We start from the raw sequence: 18,371 nt of genomic DNA, 5'->3' as shown, positions 1-18,371 counted from the left end.
GTTCCAAAACACTTGTTGCTCTCACTTTCCTGATAAGGAAAGTTTCAAGTTTACTTCGTAGTACAAGGCTGTACATTATTACAATGAACAGCAAAGACGATAATAATGATAATGATAATTGTACCTGGCGGTACACCCCTACGCCGCAGTTTTAAACCTTGCGCCAATAAATCCTCCTCTACAGGAGAAATTCTGAACATTAAAAACTGGATCAATTCATAAGTTTCTCAGAAGATCTCACTACCGAAAATTTTGTGATTATGAAGTTGTCAATACTGTGTGGATTTCAACTTGTTTTGTTTTCCATTGGTCAAGAAGTATGGACATTCTCTTATAGATGTCTCTACTAAAAAACTATGATTATGCACCCTGGTGCGAAGTGAAGGAACTTTCTTCAAGAAATTTTGTATTCATAAGTTTTCTCTTTACTAAATTTCGTTCATTCATTTGCGGGTTGGCAATATCAATCTTTTCTTTCTGCCACTTTTGAATTGAGCCTATCCAGAATTTATGTAATTAATTTTTGTCCAATCGTATCTTTCTTCTTCGATTTTGATGTGTAACTTTTAGCTAGCCAATAAAAACCTGTGGGTGTGGCTGTTTTATTCATGAAAGGTCTCGAATTTTCCTCGAGGGTACAAAAACTGCTGATTTTCTTGTCTCTCGGCCACATCATCAACATCTAACTTAGTGTATGGATGTATAGCAGGAGGCTGGAAGCGCCTCTTTCTTCAGGCAGCAGTCTTCAGTAAGGTAATGGCCCTTAACATTTTGATTTCTTGCTAGCTCAGCAGTTTAACCCGCGGGGAAGGTCAGAAACCTTTACCATGTAACCTATCTCTTAAACATGTAGAATTCTGTAAAAACTTCATATATCTTTAACTGTAAATCGGGGATAGAGAGTGCTTTACCCTCTCGAGCTCCCCTTCATTTTGGATTTGAGGTGACTACGTATACGTAACCGTTTTTCTACTCTTCCTTAATGTGTTAAATCTCTTCTATATACGAGTCACCTCCATAGCTTGGGAATAGCCCCTGTTTCATCGGCCTGGTGTCTTTTAGGTTTTAAAATGTGTGTTTAGGAGGGCAAGTTCTCGCCTCCATTAATTTTGCATTTTGGGCCATTAACTTAACCTGTTATTTTTCTACTAAGGCCCAGTAAGTTGGGTACAATATACCCCTGTTTCCTTGTAAGTGTGCCTTGAGGGCAGTTAATGGTAAAGTCTGTTGTGGCCTTTGACAGGCTCAGGACATTGAGAGCGGGTGAGCTCTTTTATTTGTGGTAAAAGTGCCTCAGAGAGGCTTGATATTCAAAGGTTCGAGCAAGTGCTCCATGTTATTAGGGGTTTTCTGCCCTTTGGTAAATATGTGGTTGTGAGCTGAGAGCTCAGAAATTGTAAAAATTAGGGCTTGAGGCCCAGATTGTTAAATTGTTTCTAAATCTTGGCTTTCCTAGTCTTGTATCTGATTTGACTTGTTGTTATTTGTTGAAATGTTATGTGAAAATTGTTAAGTTTTGATATTTTCGAAAATATAACCTTTAATATAATTTTAATTCATATCTCGGCTTTGTGGATAGACCCATTCCAGCCCGCACCTTCTTTCACCTCTGCATTCCACGGGTAACCCCGTAACAATAATAATAATAATAATAATAATAATAATAATAATAATAATAATAATAATAATAATAATAATAATTTACACAATTTAGTTTTCAAATCCGAAGGAATAAAAATACTACACGTATATGGTACGAACACACACACACACACACAAGAAATGCATATTCCAATTATAGTAACTAAAACACGCTGACCGTCACAGATTAAGAAATAATCTGGATCGTAGGACCAAATAATTTACTACTATTTACAGCTCAACCGTCCATGGTAGGCCTTCTTAGCTACACTGACTGCCGAGAGTTATAAACAGGCTTAAAACTTTAGTATTTAGAGTTTAGAAAAGGAGGATGTCTTTGTTATCGCATCTTCGCTGACTACTGGGTTCTCAGAACTGGCTAATTACTTTAAAAGACTTGGTGATTGTTGTGAGTGACAGCAAGGGATGGTTATTATTGGAACAGGTTGGGAAACCTGTACTCCTATTGACGAAAGAAGCTCTGCACTACGATGGTCTAAGTTTGGAATAACCCTACTTACTTACGTACTTCCTCTTCATGGATTAGGCTAATAGCCTGTTCCGACCTCAGATTTCATTCCATCTCTTCATAGGACGACCAATATCTCTTCTTCCCGTAGGATGGTATTCCAGGGCAAGTTTTGGGATTCTGTTGTTATCCATCCTCAGAATGTGGAATAACCCTCTGTAATACAAATAATACTGTGTTGTGTGCCGTAGCTTTATCAACATGTAAAATCACTCTTCCGCTATTGAATTAAGAAACAGTCATGGGCCTCTCACAAGCCATGGGACCCCCGCCCCGCGGGATCTTCGGGGTCCTTATCACCGCCACTGGTATCGTGTATGATACTGAAGGATTTAGGAAAATACACATTATTATTGGTCCATTGTCAGTACTTCATGAGACTGATTGGGAGGTAGCTTACAAATGAAACATCCATCCAAATGAATGCATAGACATGTATTTCTGCATGACAGCCCATCCTATAGCACTCGGCATACAAGTGCAGCAGAGAGGTTGAAGGACTGGTAATAATGGGTAAGTACTCCAATAAACTGGAAACAGATATGGAGGTGATAATTTTAATGAACAGATTAAATGGAAAGGGAGGGAGGAGGGCTGAAGTCCTCTCTCTATTTTTTCATTTTTTGGCTCTCGACCAATTCTGACATATCGGCATATGCGTGTCCCACTCACTTGTTAAGCACTTGGCTGCCTGGCATTTAATAATTGTACTTTAATTGGGCTCATCCAGGAGCCCGCATAACGTTTTATTAGGAGGTATTGATTGTAATGTAGCCAGGGGGTCGTTGTGCAACATGCTCTTGATTAACTACATGTGGAGGCATTCTTTTTTTAAATTCATTGTTGTCTGAGGTAAACTAACAGCAGTAATATTCAGCCGTCAGCAAATAAATTACTACTGCTGTGCATTCGGGAAAAATATCAATTACAGTGTTCATGTATGTTTTCTCTGATCAAGTAAACATTCTCAGGTGTAAGTAAGAAAAGCATTCGCCCACCTGTGAGGTCAAAAAATAAAGATACTAGAATGGAACAAATGAATGATGGGATTAAAAACGATACGATTCCACTCGCAGTAGTTTCCTGCAAACTAAAACAAAGACCTGTTTTACTACTTAACTATTACTCAGATTGAAAAACGTACCATTACGTATTAGTTTGTATGTACAGGGTGAACAAAATATACCGCACTTGGAGGTCGGATGCGATTCCTCATCCCATTGCAAGACAAAAGTTTCTATAGCCAAATCGGATCTGGTGCTGTTGAAAAACAAGTCGGAAACGAGCTGGCAACACTGTCACATCTTGCAGCGCATCGGAATGTAATAGAGAAACGTACATCATCCCGCTCTACCGTACGCCCCGTCGCAACTCACTGAGTATACTGATGGGTTATCAAAACCCACATGCACCATGGAGCTACGGCTCGAATCTTCGTTAGATTTTTTCTTTTGTGTGTTTGATGTCAGGTCCCTAGTTCCGGTCATGTAACTGCGTTTGTAAGCATGACATCCTGTTGTCACATGACAATAGTCGAACACATAACAGTGTGATCCATTCAATTGAATGCATGAGTCCACTAACCACGCAGTGCACAACCATAACTGGTCATGTCAAGTGCATGTAGGGCGGCTTCCTGATGGAGTAAACACGTCGATATGCTTTAAGTGTGGGGTGCATCCGATAACCAAGCTTCTGCTGCTGCTCGTGAGTATGCAGCACGGTACCCTCAAACGCGCCATCCCGATAAGTATGTTTTTCGTCGCCTTGAACAACGCCTGCGGGAAACCGGAAATCTCCATCCACAGATAGTGGACAGAGGTCGTCCAAGGACTAGACATACTCCACAAACAGAGGAAGACATTCTTGAAGCCGTTCACTAATCACCTCGGCGAAGTACCAGTGATATTGCAAGGCAGTTCCAGGTATCTCAAACACTGGTTGTTGAGGTGTTGCACGACGAAGAACTGCATCCGTATCATTACACGTTAACGCAACACCAGCGGCCAGAAGACCGTATACAATGAGTGCCGTTCTATGAATGGCTTTTGCAACAAGTTGAAGATAACGAACATTTTATAAGGAATGTTATATAGAGTGACGAATGTAGCTTCACTCGGGAAGGTATTTTCATCCATCACAACAGCCATTATTGGTCTGACCACAACCCACATGTAACCCGCGAACGTGGCTTTCAAGGCAAGTTTTGGCCTAAACCTGTGGGCTGGAATCGTAGGGAGGAGTGCTTTTAGGCCCTTACCTATTGCCGGACAAGTTGAATTCACCCCGCTATCGTACGTTTCTGGGCAATACTTTGCCTGACGCTTTAGAAAACGCTCCACTTGGTGTTCGGTGACAGCTATGGTTTTAGCATGATGGTGCACCGCCACACTTTGGAATGACTGTGCGTTTCCAGGGAAATGGATTGGTTCTGGTGGTCCAATGTTCTGGCCTGCACGTTCCCCGGACCTTAATCCACTAGATTTTTATTTGTGGGGACACTTAAAGGAACATGTTTATAGTACTCCACCCATGGATGTACAAGACCTAATAGCTCGCGTGCATGCTGCATCGGCAATGGTGGATGCAGGTGTGTTGCGTAGTGTTCGGCAAAGTATGCTCCAGCGAGTGGGGAAGTGTTTGCAAATGCAAGGTGGTCGCTTTGAACATCTGCTGTGAAGTGAACGTTGCTCGTAAGTGTACGTACCGGCTCTGTGAAGATAAGACTGGACGTACACTATGGAATTATTGTGCGTAGCATAATGGGAAATCCAGTGAAGCCTACCTACTGTAGTGTATTGTGTTTCCTTGTGCCGCATTGGATAGAAACGATGTTAATGTATGCAGTATTATGTTCTACGTATTGGCTTTATTTGTGTTATGGACTAAACAAAGCGGTCGTTTACGTCTGTAAGAAGTTATGTTATGTTTGAATGTTTAAATAAAGGTATTCGTAACGGTAAGACAGAACATAGTGTATTGCATAGTGGGGGTGTACATTGGATACACTTTGATACATTAACTGAAATGAAAATTAGCGCGAAAGCGACTCGAACATCGGCGCGTCCGCACAACTGGCTTTTATGGCATTACCTCGTCTCACTGGGCTAATGAGACAGGTACGGCAGAACCAGTGTTGCCAACTTATATTTTCAAGATCCGCTAAATACTACTAAAAATCCGCTAAAATTCCGCGAAGAAATCCGATTTCAAATAATGAGCAATAATAATAATAATAATAATAATAATAATAATAATAATAATAATAATAAAAGTAAATGTCTGCACTGACCTGATCTGTGATTTTCACTGGGATTAACCCCCCTGCGGGCGAGCTAAAACGTGTAGGACCGAGCTCGATAGCTGCAGAAGTGCTGCCAGTATCCAGTATTCGGGAGATAGTCGGTTCGAACCCCACTGTCGGCAGCCTTGAAGATGGTTTTCCGTGGTTTCCCATTTTCACACCAGGCAAATGCTGGGGCTGTACCTTAATTAAGGCCACGGCCGCTTCCTTCCCATTTCTAGGCCTTTCCTGTCCCATCGTCGCCATAATATCGTCTGTGTCGGCGCGACGTAAAGCAACTAGCAGAACTTGTAGGAGATTTAGTGCCGGGTGCAAACTAGATGAATCCCCTACCTCAAGGGCACACACAAAACAGGCCAGTTCATTAAACGGTCTTCCTTCATAGCATAAATATGCTACTCTCTCACTTTCATTATCTTTCATCATTCGTCAACTAAGAGATAAGTATCCTTTCCCCACTCATTACAAATTTATGATACCATGATCTCATAACATCAAATCCAAATAACACGTTTTTCTCATGTGATTACCAGTTCCTGATAAAAAATACGGAATAGCTCGGAGACAGATTTGAGTACAAATTTTTAAAAAAAACGTAAATTTGATAAAACATTAAATTCCGCTATAATAAATCTAGAATTCCGCCAAAAATTCCGCTGTCCGCTAAATAATATTTTTCTCCGCCAACAGTCTTCTAATTACGCCAAATTTAGCGGAAAATCCGCTAAGTTGGCAACACTGGGCAGAGCGCCGAGTTCATGCGACCTGTGCTTGGCCACGCTGCACGCCGGTACAACGTTGCCAGAGCCTCGTTTCTTAACTCGCATTTCTATTAAACCTATTGTTGGGACTAGGTTTTGCAAGTTAAACATTTGTCGTGAATTTCGCCGAGGAAACACATGCCGACCTCCACGTGCGGCATTTTTTGTTCGCTCTGTATATTAGTCACCATACTGCAGACAGAGTGTGGTGCGGCCATCTTTACGAAGCAACAGCGCAAGCTGTACTGATCTGATAACGCTGAAACCTACCACAGACATAGACAACGGTGCCACCTAGCGGCTGGTGAGCACAGAACGCCATAGAGCCAGGATAATTAGAGTCAGATTGCCTACGTACATCTTAGTTTTTGAATAGAATAAATGCCTAGTTCCATACCATACTTTCTTTTTCACAAATGATACGCAGATGTTAAGTAGGGCAATAAAGGCAACAGATCTTCATACTTTTACTTCGTTATGGCAATGAATGACTTTGATTTCTGTGGACAGTCACACAGTAACATATAGGTTTGTCCTCCATGTCTTCTTTCTTTCCTTCCTTCCTTCTTTCTTTCTTTCTTTCTTTCTTCCTTCCTTTCTTAATCTGTTTACCCTCCAGGGTTTGTTTTTCACTAGGACTCAGCGAGGCATCCTACCTCCACCGCCTCAAGGGCAGTGTCCTGGAGCGTGATACTTTGGTTCGGAGGATACAACTGGGAAGAAGGACCAGTACATCACCCAAGAAGCTTCACCTGATTTGCTGAACAGAAACCTTGTAGAGGCATGGGATGATTGGACGGGGTAGACAAGGAAGACGGAAGGAAGTGGCCGTGGCCTTAAGTTAGGTACCATCCCGCATTTGTCTGGAGGAGAAGGTGGGAAACCACGAGAAACCACTTTGAGGATGGTTGAGGTGGGAATCGAACCCTCTTCTACTCAGTTGACCTCCCGAAGCTGAGTGAACCCCGTTCCAGCCCTCGTACCACTTTTCAAATGTCATGGTAGAGACGGGAATCGAACCCGGCCCTCCGGGGATGGAAGCTAATCACTCTCATAACTACACCATAGAGGCGAACTCCTCCATGTCTTCTAAGTTAAGTATCATGCCAACTCTGAATCTCTCGTAGCATTTAACCCAATTCGGCCATGGAGTAGAAGCCAAATGCAGCACCAAGCAACCCTGACATGGAAGTATTGCTCAGCTGTCATATCAACGAGTTAACTCGTGATTTGATAGTGTTGTTTTATAAGGTGCAAAACTGCGCGATCACAAGTCCCTATTCTCAGTAAGATACCAAAACAGACCATTTCTGCATGTGGCTGTCATGTCAACAGGAGTGGTATGCTGTTAATTTCTCCTCCTAACCCGATTGTTATGAGTTGGTCCGTTATACAGCTACTTCTCTGGCAGTGGCGTACGCAGAATTTCTACAAGTGGGGATATTCATTTTTAAGATCGGTTAACATGCATATTGTTACGTTCCAGTCCCGTGGTAACCCATTTCGGTACTTCCAGGAAGGGGTTGGTGACTCACACGACCTGGGATCTCCCAGCCGGCTTGTAGGGTGGGGCCGGCCTTCCCGTGTATTGTTCTCGTCGCCCGGCTTACCTGTGATTCAGCGGGAATGTCTGCCTCAAGTGACATCTCGAAATTTCTGGCTCAAATCACCCGGGCTTTAAAAAGGGAGACTAACCGCGGACAGTCAGTCAGTGCTGGACTCGGGGTGACAGTTGGGCTCCGAGGTGAAGTCGGTGTGAGACTCGGTGTGTTGCGGTTCGGTGGCTGGGCAATGGGCGACAAAGGTGTTGGCTGTCGCCAGTGTGCCACCGAGGTCTGAACCAAGAGCTGTTGTTGTGGAGTCGGAGAGACGAGTGAGTTGATGGAGACGAAAGAACGGAAGAATGTACTGTGTGTTCGTGTATTTCTGTGAACTGAGGCTGGGCGAGAGAAGCCGCTATCGCGAGTGTGAAGGTAGATGGACCTGTGTTAATGTTCGCTGTTGTGAGTATCGTCCTGCTGTTGAATACTGTTGAGCTGTTTAGTTGTTCACTGCATGTGACTTTGTGAATTACTGGACTATCTGTGGAGTCTAACCAACGAACAGTCATCGTGTGTTGTGTAGCCAGCGGCACAGTGTTCAAATCCAGCGGTCTACACACAGCTGCTCTATGAGTTGACTGGACGTGGGGAAAGTGAAAGTAAGGTTTAAGCGTCGCAGGTAGACAAACGGGCTGGACCTCCTACAGTGCCGTAGGGAAGAGGGACTTGTGAATAGACTTGTAATTAGTAGGTGTGGCCATTCATAACTGATTACAATTGTGTGTGTTTAAATATATGTGTGTGTACATTTATTTGGTCATACTGAAATAAATTAGAGTAATGAAACAGATGGAGTTTTATTCGTTTTGGGGCTGGGTATCTGTCTGGAAATAGTCTTATCAATTTCCGGACACCATTGTAACCATGGCAACCAGCGTTCCTCTATGTATACTAGGTCAGGTTTCTTCAACTCTGTGTTAAATTGTACTTAACAAATGTTAACTAACAATTGTTATTAATTTAACACTTCTGTTAAAAGAATCATGTTTCACGAACACGTTTTCAACATTTCTTTTACGAAACAACTGTTAAAGACAAATAAATTAACATGTTTCCGTGAGATTTCTGAACGCGTTTGGCAGTGAGCATCTTTTGTTTCTTTACATAAAGCGCTCCTAGCGGTATGTTGAAATAGTATTTTGTCACACATGGTTGACTGACATTATTATAGGTTATGATCAGCGGAGACAGCTAAGACGTAAACATACCAAGTAAGAGGCAACAAAAATGTTATTATGACGAATACCAGACAAATGTTACTATATATTTAATTTAAAAGTATGCGAGTGTACTTGAAAAATGAAAGAACGGGTGGTTATATCACAGCAATCAATATACTCTTATATGAGTACCATGTAAGACTCCTACATCACCGGGTTAATGTGATAATTGGTATGCCTTGAATGATTTTCGAAGAAAATAATGCAATGCCTTGTTAATGCTGTAATCGCAGCTGGAATTCTTTACAGAATTCTACATACACTTGTTTTGCACTCACGAATATAGTCCCCTACAATTACATGAAGAGTCTATAAGCACTATAAGAACTATAAGCAGCAGCTGCACTGGAGACACTTCTAAGTTTCAGTCTGTGAGGAAATTCTAACCTATTTTAAATTTCTTGTAATATTCCGTTCATTATGGCTTTGGTAATTAGGTATCTATGAAGAAGACTTTCTTCTGACAACTCTAAAAAGTCACCTTTTCTTAGTATGGGTCGTCCTTTGCCTTCTTCACTTTACAAATAGTCTTCAAACATCAGTAAAGCTTCAAACTTACGTCTCCTTCATGCTACCATTTTGAAATTTTAACAACTGTTAAGAGGTTTAACACAGGACTGCTGCCATGTTACTCTAACACAAATATTAACAATTTGTTAGAGTTAACAATTCTTGACGAGACGGCCATTTTGTTTAAATTATGTGTTAAGTCTCCTTAACAGCAGTGTTAACATTCGTTGAAGAAACTGAGCCTCACTGTGTGCGCCTTCTTCTTGTAACTAACAAGGGAAGGGCGCGCACCGGGGAATCCCCGATCTTACGAATATAACACACAAACCGATCGAGCCGCGGTTTGAGTCACGTAGCTTTGAGCTTGCATTTGGGAGATAGTGGGTTCTAACCCCTCTGTTAGCAGTCCTAAATATGGTTTTCCGTGGTTTCCCATTTTCACACCAGACAAATGTTGGGGCAGTGCCCTAATTAAGGCCACGGTATCTTCCTTCGAAATATTAGTCCTTTCCTAGCCCATCGTCGCTCTCTTTGTGGAAATGTGACGTAAAATAAATTAAATAATAATAATAATATTAATAATAATAATAATAATAATAATAACATAAATCGAATACACGGGTATTTTAATTGGCTATATCATGGCTTGGTTGTGACCTATTTTGATAACGATAATTTCAGCACTGAAATATACTGTTTTATGTTTTCCGTTTTATTTCTTTGGGCCTGCAATTTGTCGACTGTGGTTTCATCAGAATAACAGAGTTACGACCTGCTGACTGCGCGCTCTGTGGTCGAAGACAACTACTGTCGAATCTCGATACCTCGAACCTCCATTACTCGAATTTTCAGTACAGTATCTCGAAGTAATTTAAATTTCCCGGGCGTTCACGTGTATTTCACGTGTATTTATTTCTCTATTCTAAATTCGGCTACACGAATTTCTCGATTTATCGAAGCAAACGTTTTTTTCCCTTGAAGCAAAATTATTCTGTAACTCGAATTTTGTGCAACATTAACTGTGCAATTCGGCATATGTGGTTTGTGAGGAGCAGTTAACAAGAAAACAAATCAATCCATCAATACTGATCTGCATTTAGGGCAGTCGCCCAGGTGGCAGATTCCCTATCTGTTGCTTTCCTAGCCTTTTCCTAAATGATTTCAAAGAAATTGGAAATTTATTGAACGTCTCCCTTGGTAAGTTATTCCAATCCCTAATTCCCCTTCCTATAAATGAATATTTGCCCCAATTTGTCCTCTTGAATTCTAACTTTATCTTCATATTGAGATCTTTCCTACTTTTATAAACGCCACTCAAACTTATTCGTCTACTAATGTCATTCCACGCCATCTCTCCGCTGACAGCTCGAAACATACCACTTAGTCTAGCAGCTTTTCTTCTTGCTCTCAATTCTTCCCAACCCAAACTTTGCAACATTTTTGTAACGCTACTCTTTTGTCGGAAATCACCCAGAACAAATCGAGCTGCTTTTCTTTGGATTTTTTCCAGTTCTTGAATCAGGTAATCCTGGTGAGGGTGCCATACACTGGAACCATACTCTAGTTGGGGTCTTACCAGAGACTTATATGCCCTCTCCTTTACATCCTTACTACAACCCCTAAACACCCTCATAACCATGTGCAGAGATCTGTACCCTGGTCATAGCCAAGTCGTCGTGGGTCAAAATGGTGGTATAACCTCTTCACAATCAACTTATCCTTAGGAGACTGTTTACACCCCTCCCGAACATACTTTTACTTGATGCTATATCAAGCTCTTGTCTCCTATTAATATTGTTAAAGAGAGTTGGGAGGCAGATTAGGAAAGATCGTTGAAGTATTGAGTGCTGAGTGTGGAGAAGGTCTTTGGTTCTGGTGGAGCGGGAACGAACACGGAGAGAGAAGATTGACACAAGATATTCCGAGCGGTAATGCCCATTTAAGATCCTGTGGAGGAAACTCAGGTCAGCTACCTGTCACCTGATGTGCAGCGGTGACACATTTATTGCCCTTAATACCTGCTGTGTAGACAGATTTCTGAGCTTGGGGTTTTTGTTCCTAAATATTGCAGCAAAGAAGGATACTGCTCTGTCTAACTGGTAAATACTGGAGGGGGAGGCTGTTGTCCAAATCAGAGAGCAGTAGTTCAAGAGAGGTTGAATGACAAAGGGTTACAGTGATGCTGGGAGCTAATATGACGGGAACCGAAAAACTATAACTTCTAGTGATCAGAAATTCGGCGAAGCCTCGCTGTTTCTCGGGTGTGAATTAATTACCGGTCACGTACGAAAGCAACCGTCGAAGTCGCGGATGACAAGCTCCATTTACGAATCTCGGCTGCGTGGTATAGACGAGAAGTTTCAACGTGAAGGTAGGAAAGTTTAACAGTAACAAACAGAAGAGACTAACGGATTTTTTCCAAAGGTGTTAATGGAGGTATGTTTCTTGTTTCACTACTGTATGCACTGTATCCTGTCCTCTAAACAGTTGCTATAATAAGGGCTATAATTAAAGTGATGCCGTAAAATAGTTTGTTTGTATACTTTTTAAATACTGTTAAAAATGTATGCCGGCCCCTTGGTGTAGGGGTAGCGTGCCTGCCTCTTACCCGGAGGCCCCGGGTCAGGGATTTTTACCTGGACCTGAGGGCTGGTTCAAGGTCCACTCAGCCTACGTGATTAGAATTGAGGAGCTATCTGACGGTGAGATAGCGGCCCCGGTCTAGAAAGCCAAGAATAACGGCCGAGAGGATTCGTCGTGCTGACCACACGACACCTCGTAATCTGCAGGCCTTAGGGTTGAGGAGCGGTCGCTTGGTTGGCCAAGGCCCTTCAAGGGCTGTAGTGCCATGGGGTTTGGTTTGGTTTGGTTAAAAAATGTACTCAGTACAAGCCCGTAGATACACATGATTCAAATATCTGATATACATGCTCAGAAACGGCATTCTCTATATCTCGAAATTTCGATAAGTCGAAATAAAAGTTTGATATCGAGGTGTTTCGAGATATCGAGATTCCACTGTAATGTTTAGGCTAAAGAAGCTACAAAGATATTTCAGTGCACGGTTCTGATGAATGTACACAAAAAGAAGTGCACGTAGGTGTGATAAAATTAAAATGACAAGTCGAAAACGATAATATTGTCATGATAGGCAGCTGTGATTGGTTTAAATTTCTGATATTCTTGTACCATATTGGTCACTGATTCACGAGCTGAATAGTCACTAAAAATGTAAGGTTTCTTATCCAGGGAGTCTCCTGACTGTACCGGGAAGTCTTGTGAGGCAGTGGGCGCATTGTAATGTCAAGCCCGCGAAGGTCAAGTGTGGGGGAGAGGGAGAGGGGCAGCTATGAAGTGCAATTGCGGGCCCCTTTGGTCTGCTGGCGTCTGGACAACGAGGAATTAATTAAGGAAGTTTAGCCCCCGGTTTGGACGTTAGGTTCGCGCCAACGTTGCCATATTGTACATCAACCGACAGATTTCCTCCCCCACTCCGTCCCTCTTAACCTGGCGTTGGCAAGTTTGGTGGCTGGGCTAGAGTTTCTCCGCCGCATCTCCTATCTGTGCACAGCCAGAGACACAAGATGGATAGCCACCGAAATCATTTTCTGGTGTGAAGAACAGAGAAAATGATGTACAAGGTATTTAAGGAGACTATTAAAAAGGGCCAACTTGTAGTAGCCTGATCATTACCTGCAAATACATATAGCCTAGGTCTATTTAAAATTAGGAATACAATTTTTCCTCTCACTTAAATATTGGAACATATTTGAGTATCCAATAGTGAGCGTGACTTAGTGAATTTGTAGCTGATGTCCTTTTAACTGGATGACCTATGTCTGAATCCCAGAGAATGTTGAGCTAGAAATTTGATCTGCAATTTTCAAGTGGCTTCAGGAAGGAAAATTAACGTTTTAAGGTATTGGACATATTTAATAATAATAATAATAATAATAATAATAATAATAATAATAATAATAATAATAATAATAATAATAATAATAATAATAATAATAATAATAATACCGGGCGAGTTGGCCATGCGGTTAGGGGTGCGTGGCTGTAAGCTTGCATCCGGGAGATAGTGGGTTCGAATCCCACTGTCGGCAGCTCTGAAGATGGTTTTCCGTGGTTTCCCATTTTCACACGAGACTGTATCTTAATTAAGGCCACGGTCGCTTCCTTCCAACTCCTAGGCCTTTCCTATCCCATCGTCGCCATAAGACCTATCTGTGTCGGTGCGACGTAAAGCCGCTGGCAAACTAATAATAATAATAATAATAATAATAATAATAATAATAATAATATCTACAAGAAAAATGTAATGCACGACCTTCATGGCTTAACGAGGTTCGCAATGGTTCGATTGGTTAAGACGGAAGTGTGTATGTGAGGATCTTCAAAAAGCAGAACTATTCAGTCAGCAGTATGTATAGATTGTTGGTTACAAGGATATTGTCCAGACAGAGCAGGGGACTAATGCTAAAGAAGTATTAAAAATTACATATGATAACAATGACATTTACAATAAGATACAAAAGTCAAAAACTAGAGAAGTAGCTGGAATTGATAAGATTTCTGGGGATATACTAAAGACAATGTACCATATCTGAAGTACTTACTTGACTATTGTTTGGTCGGAGGAGATATACCAGATGAATGGAGAGTTGGTATAGTAGCTCCTGTGTATAAAAGAAAGGGTGATAGACATAAAGCTGAAAATTACAGGCCAGTAAGTTTGACATGCATTTTATGTAAGCTTTGGGAAGGCATTCTTTCTGATTATGTTAGACATGTTTGTGAAATTAATAACTGGTTCCATAGAATGGGCAGTTCGGTTTTAGGAAAGGTTATTCCACTGAAGCTCAACTTGTAGGATTCCAGCAAGATATAGCAGATATCTTGGATTCAGGTCAAATGGACTGTATCGCGATTGACATGTCTAAAGCATATGATAGGGTCGATCATGGGAAACTACTGGAAAAAATGAGTGACTGAATGGGTTGCTATATTTCTAGAAAATAGATCTCAGAGAATTAGAGTAGGCGAAGCTTTATCTGACCCTGTAATAATTAAGAGGGGAATTCCTCAAGGCAGTATTATTGGAACTTTATGTTTTCTTATATATATAAATGATATGAGTAAAGGAGTGGAATCAGAGGTAAGGCTTTTTGCGGATGCTGTTATTCTGTATACAGTAATAAATAAGTTACAAGGTTGTGAGCAACTGCAACGTGACCTCAAGAATGTTCTTAGATGGACAGCAGGCAATGGTATGTTGATAAACGGGGTTAAAAGTCAGGTTGTGAGTTTCGCAAATAGGAAAAGACCTCTCAGTTTTAATTACTGCGTTGATGGGGTGAAAGTTCCTTTTGGGGATCATTGTAAGTATCTAGGTGTTAATATAAGGAAAGATTTTCATTGGGGTAATCACGTTATGAGGGTGTTTAGGGGTTGTAGTAAGGATGTAAAGGAGAGGGCATATAAGTCTGGTAAGACCCCAACTAGAGTATGGTTCCAGTGTATGGCACCCTCACCAGGATAACCTGATTCAAGAACTTGAAAAAATCCAAATAAAGCAGCTCGATTTGTTCTGGGTGATTTCCGACAAAAGAGTAGCGTTACAAAGATGTTGCAGAGTTTGGGCTGAGAAGAACTGAGAGAAAGAAGACGAGCTGCTCGACTAAGTGGTATGTTCCGAGCTGTCAGCGGAGAGATGGCGTGGAATGACGTTAGTAGACGAATGAGTTTGAGTGGCGTTTATAAAAGTAGGAAATATCACAATGTGAAGATAAAGTTGAATTCAAGAGGACAAATTGGGGCAAATATTCATTTATAGGAAGTGGAGTTAGGGATTGGAATAACTTACCAAGGGAGACGTTCAATAAATGTCCAATCATTTAGGAAAAGGCTAGGAAAACAACAGATGGGGAATCTGCCACCTGGGCGACTGCCCTAAATGAAGATCAGTATTGATTGATTGATTGATTGATTGATTGATTGATTGATTGTTTGATTGATTGATTGATTGATTGATTGATTTTCTCTTTGTTTACATTGTTCTACTTTCCTAGGAATAAACAAAATCAAAATCCACGTCCAGATTTGGGCGAAAAGATAAAGATTCACACAGGAGAAGCTATCTCCCGCAAAGTGTGTTGCAAGACCTCACTGCATGAGATGACGTCACTCCGCCGCGACACCTTCAGTCTCTGGTCCCCGCGGGAGTTGCCATTGATTGATCGCCGCCCTCCCCTCGCCTCTGTTAACCCTCATCTTGGCCATCTGTCAGGGCATGCACCTAACTTGAATTGAAACAGTTTAAAGTGAGGAGGACGCCGATTGAGGGATGGAATTAAGAAGGGGTGGGATTCAAGCGCAGGGAGGGATAGTCACTGCCGAGCCAACGCAGCCGAAAGGGTTACACACAGGTTATGACAGAATTACTAAACAGGTGACGTGTCCTACATGTTGTATCTACTAAAGTCTTCGACTTCTAAAATAAAATTTGGCCCTTCTTTTAGATTGAAAATACTGACACTGTTTTAAGTTCATTTTGGGTAAACGGGTTACTGGGATTCAGCCGACCGAATCGAAGGTTAATAGCTACAGCTCTCGCCTAGAAATTTATGTCTAAAAAATGCTTCAAGTTTTAAAATCCCGGCCGAAACAGAAGAAGATTCAGGGTGGTTCAAGCGACTACGGGATTAACTTGTATAACCTGAAGAATCATAGGCCTACTTAAATGCCACAAAATCGCATTGCGACATTTAATTTATCGTGAAAGTTGTTTTTCACATTGGGTTTAAGCATATATATATAGCGAGAGAGAGAGAGAGAGAGAGAGAGAGAGAGAGAGAGAGATCGGAAACAACGTGAACAGATATATGAGCATTAAAGGTTGGTCATACTGAAAAAAAATAATTGAAAAACATAATTCGATTTCTCGCGCCCTTGTCATTTAAACAGCATTTGAAGTTAGCCAATCATTTATTTACAATAATTGGCCTAAAGAGTAAACAGTAAGCCGCGGAAGTATTTTCAAGTAAAATTCATCATTCAAATGTGAGATTTGTCTCCCGATGATAATCTTATTATTCCAACTACAATCTGTAATTCGTGCTACGTGATCACCAGAGCCCTATATGAAATATAATAATAATAATAATAATAATAATAATAATAATAATAATAATAATAATAATAATGATGTTATTGGTAATTTCGGCCCACTAACTACTTTTTTGACTGTTTTCGGAGACGCCGAGGTGCTGGAATTTTGTTCCGGAGGAGTTCTTTTACATGCCAGTGAATCTACCGATGCGAGGCCGAAGTATTTGAGTACCTTCAAATACCACCGGACTGAGCCAGGATCGAACCTGTCAAGTCGTGGTGAGAAGGCCTGCGCCTCAATCTTCTGAGCCCCTCACTCTGACCATTTGAGATGTCTAATTTTCTTTAAAATATATGTAACTTCTGCTCTCTGTCTTATCCATTTATCACTTCTCCTGTCTTTAGTGAGATGTCGGGCTGAGTGGCTCAGCCGGTTGAGGCGCTGGCCTTCTGACTCTAACTTGGCAGGTTCGATCCTGGCTCAGTCCGGTGTTATTTGAAGGTGCTCAAATACGTTCAGTCCCATATCGGTAAATTTACTGGCACTAAATTCTGGCACCTCGGTGTCTCAGAAAACCGTCAAAAATACTTTGCGCGACATAAACCCAATAACATTATTATTATTATTATTATTATTGTTATTATTATTATTATTATTATTATTATTATTATTATTATTATTATTATTATCTTAGTGTGATATCTCAAGCCTCCATGGCTCAGGCGCCAGCTAGCCGGCCTCTCACCGCTGGGTTCCGTGGTTCAAATCCCGGTCATTCTATCTGAGATTTTTGCTGGGCAAACCAGAGGCGGGGCAGGTTTGTCTCCGGGTATTCCGGTTTTCCCAGTCATCCTTCATTTCAGCAACTCTCTCCAATAGAATTTCATGTCATCTGTCAGTCATGAATCATTGCCCGAGAGGAGTGTGACAGGCTTCGGCAACCGGGACAATTACTATCTTCGCCGCTAGATGGGGGCTTCATCCATTCCATTCCTGACCCACTCGAATGACTGGAAAAAGGCTGAGGATTTTCATTCTAGTGTGATCCCTATCATGGACCGTGTCGTAGGTTTTTGTGCTACTTGTAATTTGTGTACTATTGCTTTGTAAGGGACCATGTTTGAGCCCCAGAATTTAAGATAAAGAACGTAGAATGCACTGATTGAATATTGTTCTAAGGTATTGTCAAATCTTCCTGTTTTTCAGTATTTGTAAGTTTCCCGAACACTCCCCATCCTAATCGTGTTCTTCATTCAACTTTGTTTTATTTAATTTGCTGATTGTGACATTTTGTTCTAAATCAACATATTCTAGAATATCTTCCACTTTGTTCCCCGCTTATTAACAAATTTACCTGGTTAAATTTGTTTTAGGTTCATTGTCAGTTCGACATTTCCTGATATTTTTTGAAAATTTTGTTAGAACTCCAGGGATAATGGATGATAATAATACTCTTCCTTTCCTTTCTCACTTCACTCAGTTGTGTATATGAACAAAATTCGAAATAAATTCCCATTTCTCGTAACCTTATTGAAGAATAATGAAATTAGGAGAATGGTTAACGTTAGGAGTGGTTCTGCTTCTGGAAGTTGTTTGTCGAGATTCAAGGTGCCATTTGCAAAAAAGTAAAGGAAAATTATCCAGCTCCATGCTGAGTTGTCAGGATCTTGACCTTCGGTTCTCGGGACCCC

This window comes from Anabrus simplex, chromosome 1 (assembly GCF_040414725.1).
Source record: "Anabrus simplex isolate iqAnaSimp1 chromosome 1, ASM4041472v1, whole genome shotgun sequence".
Lineage (NCBI taxonomy): Eukaryota > Metazoa > Arthropoda > Insecta > Orthoptera > Tettigoniidae > Anabrus > Anabrus simplex.
Note: the sequence above shows the minus strand (reverse complement) of the source record.